Raw genomic sequence first — 15,732 nt, forward strand, 5'->3', positions numbered from 1 at the left:
TCTCTAGGCAAAACAAACCCGTAACATTATTTAGATATTACCTTATTTGTTTCAGCTTTCTACTAATGAGTCATTTTTTTTTAATTCTCAGCAAATTTTAGCCCCTCCCTTCTTTTGGGGAGTGGACACACAGGTTCTGGTTACAATGGGGTATTGTCTTCAAGGTATCTGACCCCTTTAATCATGTACAGGTCAGCCCTGACCAGTGTGGTGCAGCTGGCTGGAGCATCGTCCACCAAAGGGTTGCAGGTACGATTCCTGGTCAGGGCACATACCCATGTTGTGGGTTCGATCCCTAATAGGGGCGCATGTTTGAGGCAACCAACTGATGTTTCACTCTCACATCAATGTTTCTCTCTCTCTCTTTCTTTCTCTCTCTTTCTGTCTCTTGCTCTCAAATCAATAAAAACATATCCTCAGGTGAGTATTAAAAAAAAATCTCCTGTGGGATAGAAATTACAGGTGGGTGTGGCATTTGATCACAACCCATGACTTCCACTAAGGTTTTTCTGGGTGGGTCTCTCTCTATTCTTTGGTAGCAACATTAAACAGCAAGCATTTTTCCAATTGCAATTTCTCATGTCAAATTCGTAAGCACTGTGCATATACCATTCATTGCAGAAAAATAAAATTTAGGCTTCAGAGATAGGTACATACAAACTTTGGTGTGACCTCAGAACAAACAGTTAAACGTTTTGATTGGTTATTTCCATCACGCTCCCTCTTTTCTCAAGAGAGAATTGAAATGTGTGGTTTCATGGGAGCTTCAGGACCACATAGAATAATTGATCAAAACCTCCTGGAATTCTATCAAAATCTGACTGTGGGTGGGATCAAATTAGAAACCATCCTACCCAGCATAAGAAAGAACAGTTCTCAGCAAAGAAAAAGAAAGGGAGAAGACTATTAAGGACCAGGCAGGTTGATTTTAATGAGCGTGGCAATGAGGACGTCTCTGAGCTTTGGAACAGGAAAGCAAAATACCTAACTTGGAAGAACCACTGGAGAACTGGAGGCAAAGTGACCATGTGTGAGATGGATTGGGCTACAGGTTAGCTACTGTAACAAAGAGACCCCACGATGGCTTAAATAGCGTGCATGTAGCATTCTTGTTCTGTACCATGTTTGGTGGGATGGTTACATAGGGACATACAACTATCAAAACTCAGTGAAAGGAACCCCTAAGATTTATGCATTTTGGGGGTGTTCATTATACCTCAGTTAAAAACAAATAGACATTTATTTCTCCTTGACGTTATAGTCCAAGGATGGCTGAGTCAGTTGCAGTTCGGTTTTGTTACCTGTCAGCTCGGCTGTGCTAAACATGTCACTTCATCTCCGCTGCCTAGTCAGGGGGACGAGGGAGGAGGAGATCCAGGGTATGAAGCTGTGGCTTGTATTTAGTTGGATCTGACTTGGAATCGGACACATCGCTTCCACTCAGATGCCACAGGCCCAGGCTGAGTCACGGAGCTACATAAAAGATAGAGAAGTCCAGACTCGAGTTGAAAAGCCATGTGGCCAGCTGAAACTCCAGAGGGCGGGGGTCTATTCCAGGACAGACAGGAACAATGAGAGAATGATGCTGGAAAGACTTGGGGAGCATCCACTCCCTGAGGAAGTCACGGTCACCTAGGACCCATGACAGCCGCGGAGCAGACAGGCAGACACCCGTCATTCAAGGACAGAACTGACCCAGTTGGACCCTAGGTCCAATTGTTTGAACCTGAGGACAGAGCTAAAGAGAATTACGATTGGTTATTGGTTCCAGTTGGCTGGAGATAGTAGGTCAGGAAACAGGGGAGCCGTGATGGGAATGGAGGACCAGGAGGACAGCTGGTGTGCTGGGGTGGGGCAGACAGAGAGATGGCCAAGGGGGACTTAGAGTCTCTATCCTTAGAGATGTTTAATAATAGAGGAGGCAGCTGTCACTGTTGTTTAGGGTGTGGCTCTGCCTGAAACCAGGGAGCTAAATGAAATAGCTTTTCTCAAACAGAAGGTTGAACATTTTGAAGGTAAAACAAAGCAGGAGGTGGTGGCTGAGAGACAGCAGTTGGGCTCTCTCTCACCACCAGTGTTCCAGGCATGATGCCCACTTCTCAGTTCTCTCCACAGGCCACAGACATCTGCAGAGTGTCCACCACGGGTTTATCGCCACCTGCTTTTTAGCACAACCCACGTCTCGCCCTTTTCTGGATCTGTGCTTCTCAGACCTCTGGCCACAACCTACCTCACGGCCACTACTGAGTTTTCTCCTGTATTCAAAACACGGCGGCAGAACCACAGGGTAGGAACACGCGTTGGGTTCTTAGGCACTGAAGTGGGCGGAGGTTCGTTTGGGAGCAGGGGGTCCAGCTGAGGGGTTCCAGACTTTAGCAAAAACAATCAGAAGAAAACATGCATCGAATGTGTGCTGCTTGTTCTGAGTTGCCGTTCAGCCCTTGCGTTGTTTACATTGAGAGCAGTGAGCTTCCTCGCGGAGAGGAGGAGGAAGGCCTGAGGCAGTGACCACGCATCCGCTTCTCTGCTTTCTCAGCTGTTCCTGACAATGCGTGGGAAATAGATGCTTGTTAATAAACGGTTATTAATAAATTAATAACCATTTGGACTTAATGCACTGGCAAGGGTTTACGTATTGATTCCTCAAGGGAAGAGTAATCTCCTCAAATCTCTTCATGTTTACCCACCACCAGATGCAGGAGCTCTTCCTACAAGTCAAGAGTTTATAAGGTCTTTGCTAATGATAGGAAACACATGGTTCATTCAGGCATGCGACCTTGGGCCAGTCTTTTCATTTCTCTGGGCCTCAGTTTCCTCATCTGCAAGGGGTAAGGGCTAGACGAGGTGATGGCTAAGAGCATGTCACAGGAATGATATTCCACGATTCTCTCTGAGCTCAAGCTGCTTGTCTCCAGATATTTTTTTCTCAGACATTTGCAACTCCTCTGCCCTCCTTTTGAGATAGCAGAGCAGCCTCTATAATGTTTCCCGGTCTTAGGGGAAAGCCGTGCACATGATTCTGGTTTGGTTAGGGGTACGAGTAAAGGCATGAAAGCAAATGATGCAGCACGTAAGCTGTTGTAGTACTTTTCTATGGCTGAATGATAAATTGCCACGAAGTTAGTGGTTTACAGCAACACGCATTTATTACCTGACAGTTGTTGCGGGTCAGGAGCCAGGACAGGTTACTGGATCCTCTGCTCAGGGTCAAGGTATGGCTGAGGCTGCAATCTTTATTTTTTCTCCTCACCCGAGGACATTTTTGCGTTTATCTTCAGATAGAGCAGGAGAGATAGAGGGAGGAAGAGAGAGAGAAACATTGATGTGAGAGGGACACATTGACTGGTTGCCACCCACACGACCCCAGCTGGAGTCAGGGACAAACTGCAACCAAGATATGTGCCCTTAGCAGGAACCGAGCCTGGGTCTCTCTGGTCTGCGGGCCAGCGCTATAGCCGCTGAGTCAAACCAGCCAGGGCTGAGGCTGCAATCTTTTCTGAGCCTCCGGGACCTCTTCCAAATTCATTTAGGTTGTTGGCAGACTTTAGGCCTTGGTGGTGGAAGGACTGAGATCCCTGTTTTCTTGCTGGCTCTCAGCGGGGGGTCGGCTGCCCTAGGGACTGGCCAGGTGGCCCTTTCACAGCACGGCAGCATCCTTGTTCAAGGTCAGCAAGAGAGCATCTGCTGCTGGTGCTTCTGGTGTCTTTTATGGGCTCACCTGATTAGGTCAGGCTCACCTAGAATACTTGCCCTTTTTTATAACCTCAAAGACTAGTGATCGGTGACCTTAATTAGTCTGCAGTTTTCCTTTGTATGAATCAGAGAGGGATATGCCATTGTATTTACAGGTCCCATCCACACTCAAGGAGAGAGGATCACACAAAGTGAGGGCTATGTACACATGATAGCAGAAAATGTTGGGGAAGGGGGGCATCTTTGTTTCACTTTTTTCAATTACAGTTTACATTCGACATTATTCTATATTAGTTTCAAATGTACACATGGTGGTTAGACAATCATGTACTTTACAGAGTGGTTCTGCCATGTGTTTCAGGTACCCACCTAGCCCCATACATAGTTATCACGATATCATTGACTATACAGTATTCCCTATCCTGTGGCTTACATCCCCAGGATTATTCTGTAATTCATGCCTTCATCTTTTTTCCACCCAACTCCCAAGCCCCTCCCCTCTGACAACTGTTAGTCTGTTCTCTGCATCTATGAGTCTGTTTCTATTTTGTTTGTTTATTTTATTCTTTAGATTCCACATGTAAGTGAAACCATATGGTATTTGTCTTGGGGAGGGGAACACCTTAAAATTCTGCCTCCCATAGCTCTGAAAGCAGGGTTGCAATCTCACATGCCTACAAAGATCATCACGATTGTCCCATGACACCCCCAGGGTTTGTAATAGGGAATAGCGAGGTCTGGGGTGAGCTGGAGAGGACATGACTTCTCCAAAGAGAACAACCTCCACTGAGTGCCCCACCGATTGCCAAGAAAATCTACAAGTCCTGATTTTCATGTGAAAATGCCTGAGTTTAAAATGAGGACAAGTTAAAAATGGTTTTAAAGATCAATGAAATGAAGAGAAGTTTCTTTGAAAAGATAAATAAGATTGATGAACCTTTAGCCAGACTCACCAAGAAACAAAGAGAGAGAACCCAAATAAACAAAATCAGAAAGGAAAGAGGAGAAGTAACAACTGATACCACAGAAATACAAAGGATTGTTAGAAAATACTGTGAATAATTATATGCCAACAAACTGGACAACCTAGGTGAAATCGAGAAATTTCTTCTGTCAATACTGAATCAGGAAGAGTCAAAAAACTTGATCGGCCCAATAACGACAAAGGAAATTGAAGCAGTAATCAATAAACTCCCAGCAAACAAAAGCCCAGGTCTGGATGTCTTCACAGTGGAGTTTTACCAAACATTCAAAAGGACTAACACCCATTCTGCTCAAACTATTCCAAAAAATTCAAGAAGAAGGAAAACTTCCAAGCTCTTTCTATGAGGCCAGCATAATTCCAATTCCAGATAAAGATACTGCAAAGAAAGAAAATGACAGGCCGATATCCCTGATGAACATAGATGCCAAAATCCTTAACAAAATATTAGCAAATAGAATTCAGCAATATATTAAAAAAAGTATTCACCATGACCAAATGGTATTCATCCCAGGGATGCAAGACTGATATAATATTCACAAATCAATAAATGTGATACACCACATAAACAAAATGAAAGATAAAGACCATATGATTATATCAATAGATGCTGAAAAAGCATTTGACAAAATCCAACATTTCTGATAAAAACACTTAGCAAAGTGGGAATAGAGGGATCAGATCTCAACATAATAAAGGCCATATATGAAAAACCTACATCATACTCAATGGGCAAAAACTAAAAGCATTTCCCTTAAGAACAGGAACAAGACAGGGATGCCCACATTCACCACTCTTATTTAACATAGTACTGGAAGTCTTAGCCACAGCAATTAGACAAGAAAAAATAAATAAAAGGGATCCAAATCAGAAAGGAGGAAGTGAAACTGTCATCCACAGATGACATGACATTGTGCATAGAAAACTCGAAAGACTCCATCAAAAATCTATTTGATTTATTAAATGAATATGGCAAAGTAGCAGGATACAAAACTAACATCCAGAAATTAATGGCATTCTTATACACCAATAATGAACACTCAGAGAGGGAAACTAAAACACAATTCTATTTACTATTGCAACAACAAAAATAAAATACCCAAGAATAAACTAAACCAAGAAGGTAAAAGACCTGTTCTCAGAAAAATACAGCACATTGAAAAAAGAAATAGAGGAAGATATAAAAAAGTAGAAGCATATGCCATGTTCATGGATTGGAAGAATCAACATCATTAAAATGTCCATGCTACCCAAAGCAATCTACAGATTCAATGCAATCACTATTAAAGTACTAACAGTATATTTCACAGATCTAGGACAAATACTCCAAAAATGTATATGGAACCAAAAAAGACCCCAAATAGCCACAGCAATCTTGAAAAAGAAGAATAAAGTGAGAGGACTCACAATACCCAATATCAAGTTATACTACAAAGCCATTGTTTTCAAAACAGCCTGGTATTGGCACAAGAACAGGCATATAGATCAATGGAACAGAACAGAGAACCCAGAAACCCACCCAAGACAGTATGTGCAATTAATATTCTACAAAGGAGGCAAGAGCACACAATGGAGAAAAGATAGTCTCTGCAATAAATGGTGTTGGGAAAATTGGACTGCTACATGCAAAAAAAAAGAAACTAGACCACCAACATACACCATACACAAGAATAAGCTCAAATTGGATAAAGGACTTAAATGTAATTTGTGAAACCATAAAAATCCTAGAAGAAAATGTAGGCAGAAAAATCTCATACATCATATGTAGTGGAATTTTCATTGATACTTCGCCTAGGGCAAGAGAAACAAAGGAAAAAAGGAACACATGGGACTACATCAAACTAAAAAGCTTCTGCACGGCAAAAGAAACCAATATGGAAATGAAAAAGGAGCCCATTCTCTTGGAGAACATATTTGCCAATGATACATTGGATATGGGGTTAATATCCAAAATATGTAGAGTACTCATACAACTTAACAAAAGGAAGACAGAAAATCCAATTAAAAACGGGCAGAGGGTCTCAATACTTTTCCAAACAGGACATACAAATGGCCAGGAGACATATGAAAAATGCTCAACATCTCTAATCATCAGAGAGATGCAAATTAAAGCAACTATGAGACATCACCTCACACCTGCCATAATGGCTGCCATCAATAATCCTCAAACAAGTGCTGGCGAGGGTGTGGAGAAAAGGGGACTCTAGTACACTGCTGGTGGGAATGCAGACTGGTGCAGCCACTATAAGGTGCTTCTTCGAGAAATTAAATATGGAACTGCCATTTGACCCAGTGATCCCACTTCTTGGAATATACCTTAAGAAGCCTGAAACACCAATCACGAAGAATATATGCATCCCTATGTTCACAGCAGTGCTATTTACAATAGCTAAGATCTGGAAACAACCCAAGTGCCCATCAGTAGAGGAATAGATAAAAAGCTGTGGTACATTTACACAATGGAGTACTATGCAGCTGTAAGAAAGAAAGATCTCTTACCCTTTGAGATGACATGGAGGGACCTGGAGAATATTATGCTGAGCTAAATAAGCCAGTCAGAGAAAGACAAGTACCACATGATCTCACTTATTTATGGAACATAATAAACAAAATAAGCTGTCAATCAAAATAGATCCAGAGTCATGGAAGTAGGGAACAGACTGACAAACCTCAAGGGATGGTGGGTAGGAGGGATGGGAAGAGATAAACCAAAGAACTTATATGCACATATGCACAACCAATGGACACAGACATTAGGTTGGGGAAAACAGGAGGGGATGGGAGCAGGAAAGAGGGCATCAAAAGAGAAAAGGGGGGGGGCATCTGTAATACCCTCAACGATAAAAACATTTTTTAAAATAAAATAAAAATTCCCAAAGATTCACTACTTTCCAAAAAACAAATTTTTTTTAAACGGTTTTAAAATTTCAAAGTCAAAACATAATCACAAGCCCACAGTTGTGGGTCAGAGGCGATCTGTTAACCACTCTTGAGTGAGTTCTGTGTTAGAGAAAGCCAAATCCAGTTGCAGTGACGAACGTGACCTTGTCAAGGAGAAATCTAACTCTACAGACAAAACAGATTTAGGAGAAGGTGATCGTGTCCGTCAGTCAGAGCCTTGTACTTGGCAGTGCCTCTCAGCACCAGACACTGATTATGTAAGTCAGACCCCAGAGGTGAGCAAGGTAGGAGGTGGGAGTCCCACTGGGATCACTGTGCTAAAACAGAGCTTCCCCTGAATAAAGGCTCGCAGCCTCGTCACGCGGCTGCATGGGCAGTGGCACATCGCCTCACATTTGTAATGCAACACCTTCAATGCTTTGCTAGAAAATTGCTCCCCAAATTATACTTCTGTGAAGAGTACACAGTAATACTGCGCCACAAGGACAGAGAAAAATGTATTGCAATTGGATACATTGAATAATGTAATGTTTCAACAACCCCAGGAAGAATATTGTGTTATTAAGATACCACAGCAGTTTTAAAAAGTGGCATTAAAATCACCATGAGCAGGCATCAGGACTGAGAAGAACAAATATCGAGTTTGTCTCGGAGCTATGGTGGGGCAAGAATCCCTCAATCCACTCATGCTTTCAGAGAATAGACTGCATTTACGAGAAAGGATGGCTGAGGTGAGGAAGAAATCCCTGCTCTTATTCAGGACGGGAGTGGAAAGTGATGGACGTGTGAGCATCTCTGTAAGCAACCTACACACGTACAGGCAGCGGGGAGCCAGCAGTTAAACCGCAGCTGTGACCACAGCTGAGGGCCCGTCTGGGTTATTCAGGCGACCTGTTTTGGAATTGCCTGGCTCTGAGGGTGCAAAGCACGGTGCTCTCGGTCCCCTTAATGACGGTCATTTCCTATAGACCTGTCTGGTATCGAGGTGTGTTATGAATGATGTAAAGTTTAACTTGAGTTTATTTCTGAACTTCACGTGGTCTCCTCCTATGGACTCCCTCATTCCAGTAGTTCTCACTGGCTCCCAGTTCCTACCTGGTCCTTAGCTGACTTTCTTTCTTTCTTTCTTTTTTTTCTTTTTTCATCCTCACCCTAGGATATTTTTCCATTTATCTTCAGATAGAGTGGGAGGGAGGTAGAGGGAGAGAGGGAGAAAGAGAGAAACCTGGATGTGAGAGACACATCGACTGGCTGCCTCCCACACGACCCCGCTCAGGGCCGGCAGTAAACCGCAACCGAGGTACGTGCCCTTGACCAGAATCGAACCCGCGGCTCTTTGGTCCATGGGCCAAGGCTCTAACCGCTGAGCCAAACCAGCCAGGGTGTTAGTTGACTTTCTTATAATCCTCCTATTGGAATCTTATGCTTATTTAATGTCTGCTAGCCCATGGGATGTCTTCCTGATCTACTCACAGGTGAGGCCTAGGGGAGTTCCCAGGTGTCCTGATGAAGACCCTGTAACTGCAGGAAAATGAAGTCAATCACAGCTAGTTGGAGAAAAGAGGGAAATAGGTAGATAGGTCATTTCATAGTTTCCAAGAGCAGGTAGCACAGCTGGGCCTCACATGGCCCCGAGACCAGAACAGAAATAGCTGCAAAAGAAGTCACCCTCCCCCCCCTCCCCCGGGTGCTGTCCAGGTAGCCACACCGGTGGAGGGGCCCTGCATGTAAGGAACATGCAGGTGTTGTTGCTTCTCCACCTCTGCATGCCTGCTCCATTCCCTTCTCTCTGCCCAGGGGGAACAGGCCACCTCAGCTGCAGCTTTGCAGGACCCATCGGCAATGAGACCTCACCCTGACCCATGAGAGACTCTGGGTCCCATTTCCAAACTACCTCAAGCCCAACCAGAATCTCCAATTGTTGCTTTCTTTCCTGTCAGTCTTTTTTTCTATCAGACTTTGCATTGTTTCGATACCGCGACACAAAGAGGGTAGAGTTGGGATAGGGTTGCGAAATGCCACCATCTGAAATGAAAGCCCCACAGACCTACCATCCTATGGAGAGACTGGCCATCTGTCGAAGAGACGATTTGAAGTGTGCTGTAGCTAAGCTGAGAGCCCCCCCAGGGACATTGCTTCATGCAACTGATCTGAAATAAACAGTGATCCTGGAAACCATACCACATTAAAGACAGAAGAATGAGTGAAGAGTTACTGTTTGTCTCTGGCCCTGTCCAGAGGGGTGGGTGCCTTGAGTGACTCCAAGGATCTCCAGGCCCACTTGGTGGGTGCCACCCACTAGGGCAGAGGTTCATGAGAGCTTCCCATACCCTGCTCTGTGACCTTGCCTTGCGTTAGTAATTTTGTTTTTGAAAAATACTTTGCCCTTTAGAAAAAAAAGTTGCTCAGCAGCTGTCGGCCAGTCTCATACGTTTGATTAGCCTGAACCAATCAACCAGAACTTCCATGAACTCAAAAAAATGGAGCTCCTGAACCCTAACATCTGAAGACCTTGGTGAAGATGCTGGCCAATAACCTCCCATCTCGCTTGACTTATGCCCAAGAAAAGTCCTGGTAGGTGAAGAGAGGCACAGTGAGAACCATGTGAAAACTAAGAGGGTGGTGGGTGTCCCAGGGGCCTTCTTTTTTCTAAACCAATGAGCTGGTTTGGCGGGGAGAATTCCCAGCCGGGTAAGAGGAAGGTAGCCCTAGCAATGTGGCAGACATATGTGGCCGGGGGGAACTCTCAGAGTCCTGCAAGTCACTCAAGGGTGAACCTAAACTTTAACATAGGCTAGACAGAGCTGTTTCCGTCTGCAGCAGGCCTGAGTCTGAGGAACAGGGGACTGGAGGCGCCGGAGGTGAGTGCTCACGAGATTTTCTCAGTATGACAGTCTTGAAGGGTAGGTCAGAGTTAGCGTCTGGATGAGAGAAACACACAGTATGAATTTCCCCAGGCCGATTCCTCAGCAGACATCCTTGGCTCTGTCCCCAAGAGAAAAATTCTAGCTAAAACCCAAATTGCTTGTTTATTAGCAAATATGAATAGTGTACAAATGAAACCACCTGCTCCTGTTGAATTAATTTAGGTTATACTGAGGTGGAGTGGCTGATGGTTAGTTAACACAATCATGCAAATTAACACACGCCTGACTCGCAGGAAGAGCCCCACTGTCCACAGCAGGGGCCCTAAGGGAAATCAGGCAACAGACCTTAAAGAAAGCAATAATCTCTGTTTTATCTGTTCTGACAGTTTTCAGCTACTTTTCATCGGAGTCTTTAGGAAAGAATACTCAGTACCTTTTTTTCTTGGCCCAGTGATGCAGGGAGCAGAAAATAAAACATGGGGGAGAATAACTTAACAATCTGCGTCTTGGGCAGCATCCCTCTGAGAGGGGGATGTTATTTTTGTGTCTTACATTTCTACCTGGGTCCTGGAAACCTACCTGTAAGAGACGAGAATTGTTCTCCATCAGGTGGGTTATTTAATATTGCCAAGAAACTTACCCACATCTCCTTAGGTGGTGGGGACTTACTTCCAGGACACAAAGGAAAGGCAAAGAATAGAAAACCCTTTCTTCTTACTCGCACACACAGGTTCTAGCTCAGTCGGGACCAGAGAGTGGAGAACCTGAATCATGTGAGCCCACACACCCAGCGTTCCTATTCACCAAGAGAGATGTCTGATTGGGTCAACTTGTCACCATCCAACGCAGAGATCCTCTAGTGGGTTGTCTGTGTCAAGCCACCGCAGAGGTGGTTGGCCATCCTCACGACCAGCCTGCGTTGGTGGGAACCGATCCTGGGTATAATCAGTGATGTCCCCTATTGACTAGCTGTGAGAGTTTGGGAAGTCACTTCACCATCCTGACACTTAGTTTCCCTATCTGTAAAATGGGAGCCATAACCTCACTTTAAGATGTATGATGAGCACCAAATGAAAAATTTGTCTATAAACACATTTTGGAATTCCAAAATGCCGTACCAATGTTTTCTTTCAAACTGTGTAATGATACTGCTTTTGTTCAGTATGGCAGACAGTTGTTTTTTCTAATGTAATATTGCAATGCTGCCAGAAAAAAAAATAGGAAGAAAAGATTCAGATTAAAATTTTTATTGTAGAAGTTCCCACTTACTCATGGGGGATCTGTTCTAAGACACCTCCCCAGTAAATGCCTGAGACTGTGGATAGTACTGAACCCTATATATATTATGTTTATATATATATATATGTATATATGATAAAGTTTAATTTATAAATTAAGCACAGTAAGAGATTAACTGCAATACCTAATAATACTAAAATAGAACAATGATGACAGTATACTGTAATAAATTAGGTGAATGTGCCCCCGCCCCCAGCAATTTCACAGATAGCAGATTCGTTCTTACCGTAGGTTTTAGCAAACTCAGTATAAGCTTTTTTTCTTTTCTTTTCTTATTAAGTCGAGAACTTTCACCTTTCGGCTTAAAGGAAGCAGGTGACACTCTCTCTGGCGTACCGCATTCCCGGCGTCAGTACTCTTGTGTCGGGCTGTGGCCCAGTACAAGAAGTGTTCCTGGACCTCAAGCCCTGCGATGCCATGACAGCACTGAGAGGCCACGGGTGACGAAGGGCGGGTGCCGTGTACAGGGTGGAGACCCAGGACGAAAGGATGATCCACGTCCCGGGCGAGGTGGAGCAGGATGGTGCCAGGCTTCATCATGCCACTTAGAACCGCACACAATTTAAAACGTGTGAACTGTTTCCTTCTGGATTTTTCATTTAATGTTTTCCGACCCTGGTTGACCGTGGTGGGTCACTGAAACCTTGGAAAGCAAAACCACAGATAAGGAGATAAGGGAGGGGGGCTGCGGTAAAGATAACTATATAGATAACCTATTGGATAGTATTAAGCCTCTCTCTTAACTAGGTGCTCAAATCTCCATTCAGTAGTTGACTCCTGAGTAATTCCTCCCGAGAATCCTATCAAACAAAAAGTATTAGCGTCAGAACTTCCCTTTGTTTTAAAATTTGCATCACCTTCCCTGTGGGTGTTTGCATGGTACATGGAACACATGGTAGGTTGCATGGGACATTAATTAATTTTTGTTAAACACCTAGAAGAGGAGCGACTGTGAGCAGCCGGAAATCTGTTTTGTGTATTGCATGAGTCGATGTGCACACACGTGCAGATCTAACGTCACGTTGACACATTAGAAATCGGTAATGGGTGTCACAGCATAATATCGGCGGAGGCAAAAGGATTTTTTAAACACTCTTCTGACATGTTTCACCCTTTCTCATGGGTAATTTTTCTGTTACTTCCTGAGGTTCCAGTTGCCCCATTGGCTCTGTGGGTGGCATCAAAGCCTGAATTTCTCTGCAGGCAAAGGGGCAGAACCATCAACCTCTGTGCAAACAGCTGCTCGTTATGCTTAGGCAAAGATTTGATGGTGGGCACTGTGTCCCCCGAGAATCTCCAGTTCATTTGAAGATGTCTGGACGGTCCGTGTTGCAGAGGCCTCTGGTTTGCTCTGTGAAGAATCATCAGGTGATTGTATTTGTTTATGAACAAAAGGCTGAGCGGTTTGAACAATAGAAACTTGTTTTCTCACAGTTCTGGAGGCCAGAAGCCTAGATTAAGGTGTCATTGTGGCCCTGGCCGGTTTGGCTCAGCAGTTAGAGCATTGGCCTGCTGTCCAGAGAGACCCGGGTTCGGTTCCCGCTTAGGGCGTGTACCTCCGTTGCAGTTTGTCCCCGGCCTTGCTTGGCTGTGTGGGTGGCAGCCACTCAATGTGTCCCTTTCACGTCGATGTTTCTCTCTTTCCCTCCCACTCTGTCTGAACAAAAAGTGCAAAAATGTCCTCAGGTGAGGATTAAAAAAAAAAGTGTCATTGTGGTTGGTTTGTTCTGAGGCCTCTCTTGTTGGCCCATGGATGGCCATCATCAGTGTGTCTTCACATGGTCTTCCCTCTGTGTGTGCCTGTGTCCTCATCTTCTCTTCTTCTAATGACAGTCATATTGGATGAGGGGTCACCCTAAGGGCCTCATTTTACTTTAATTACCTCTTCAAAGATTCTCTCTCCAAATACAGTCACATCTGAGATACTGGGGGTTAGAACTTCAACATATGCATTCAGAGGAGTACAGTTTCTCTCATAACAGTGCAGAAATGTGTTCTAGGTACAGGGCATACATCCAGCTGGTGAAAACCTTTTCTTCCCCCTTTTCCAACTACCAGGTTTGTCTTACAGCTTATATTTTTCATCCTCATTTCTTAATTTGCAAAACCATTTCTGAGCTTTCCCTGAAGCTGGTTCTGGTCGGATGGAAGAGAGTTTCTCTGACCTAGAGGCCATAAGCGATCATGTGTGGCCCCAATTTATGCTGGTGAAAAAGGAGCTGGAAGATGGGGACACTTGGGGTTGATGGGCAGTGACTTCTGCCTGAACTAAACTTTCAGGCCCATGTAACAGCCACCAAGACTCTAGAACGAAATGGCTACCCAGCAATGTCTACTGGAACTTTCTTTGATGGTGGAAATGTTGTCTCTGCTGTCCAACACAGTTGTCACTGACCACGTGTGGCTATTAAGCCTTTGAAATGTGGCTAGTACCACTGAGGAACTGAATTTTTAATTTCGAGTAATCTAAATTTAATTAGCCCCATGAGGATAATTGCTACCATGTGGGACGGAGCAGTCCTAGGCTAAGGATAAATAAGAGCAGCTCTCGTGTTTGTGGAGTCGAGTAGAATTGGAGAACCCCCCACACACACACATCAACACATACACCCCACACCCATACCCTCTGCTATCAATTTGAATAGTCATTGGAGAAAGAGGCTATTGCCAAAGTTGGCTGCGGTATTCACTCCCTGCCCCTAGCTTCAAGTTGGGGGCCCCATGAAAAGCTAACTAGGTTTATTGCTTTGCATACAAACGTCTCCAAGAGACCAGACGAGTATAGATAGGAATGTTTCTTAGCCGCAGTGCAAAAGTTTCTTAGGAAGAAATATACCTCTCTGGAAATATTAACCTGGCAAATGAGTCAAAGGCAACGTTGAGTCCATTGTGGCTTCCTTTGCAAACACTGCTCCAAGAACAAAAAGGCTGCATCCGAACAGGGCTTTGGTCAAAATGGACAGTATTCATAATGCCTGTTTTTAGCATGGGTTAGTCATATGCTATACGAGCAGCAGTTAGGATCTCTGGAATATCAAGTCACTTTTGCTCACTTTTATCATGCAGCTAACTCTGCAGAGCTTAGGTAAGTACCAGTTTGGAGTTCCATCCTTTTTATTTGTTATTTCACAGAGGTAAGCAGGGTGGGACCTGCCTATACAATGAAGGTAGCCATTACCCTTTGTTGGGCTAAGTGTATAATTTCCCCAGTGATCCTCTGAGTAATAACAAAAATTATGTGAGGTACATGTAGTGTTATATTCCCTGGGGCTTAATATGGCTCTCAGTAAAATTGATTTTCTGAAATCTTGCAATATGCCTCATCAAACTAAATGAAACCTGCTCTGGCTTTATAAGAAGTGATTGGATTCCATGTGATAAATTAACCCTCACCATCCAGAGAGGTGCCGAATAATAGGCTGGTGCATTTCAGCCCCCACAGCTGCCATCCAGTGTTTAATTTGTCCACAGGTTCTCATTTTAATTTCCTCTGGGATGGGGAGGTGCTCCCACCCAACTGAGACACTGCTGAAAACCCTTTCTCCCAGATGGCCATCTCTCTCTGTCTCCACGTGAAGGGAGCTTGCTGGTGGTACAGAGAGGGCTGGCTGGACAGACAGCAAAGGTAGAGGTGCCCACGGGAATTCTGGGCCTTTGGGGAAATGGATTTTGTGAGGGGTCAGAACTGGGCTCTGTCTGAGGCGAAGATCATTTTTGCTCCTCTGTGAGTCTCCTCTCTGCAGTATCAGTGGGTTATGTTAGAGGCCCCCTCCTGAAATGCTTTTTAAACTTTATACACACACACACACACACACACACACACACACACACACACACACGTGCATATATATTTGTAACATTGGATGGCTGAAAATAGCTTTGCATTTCTGAGAAAAAAACAACTAACCATCTGAAACCGAGACTTCCCTCTGTAAAATAAACCTGTTTGATGAGCCTCGTCGACCCAAGGGGACATCTTCCTTTAGAAGG

The sequence above is a fragment of the Molossus molossus genome, unplaced genomic scaffold, assembly GCF_014108415.1.
Source record: "Molossus molossus isolate mMolMol1 unplaced genomic scaffold, mMolMol1.p scaffold_m16_p_4, whole genome shotgun sequence".
In the NCBI taxonomy this organism is placed as follows: Eukaryota; Metazoa; Chordata; class Mammalia; order Chiroptera; family Molossidae; genus Molossus; species Molossus molossus.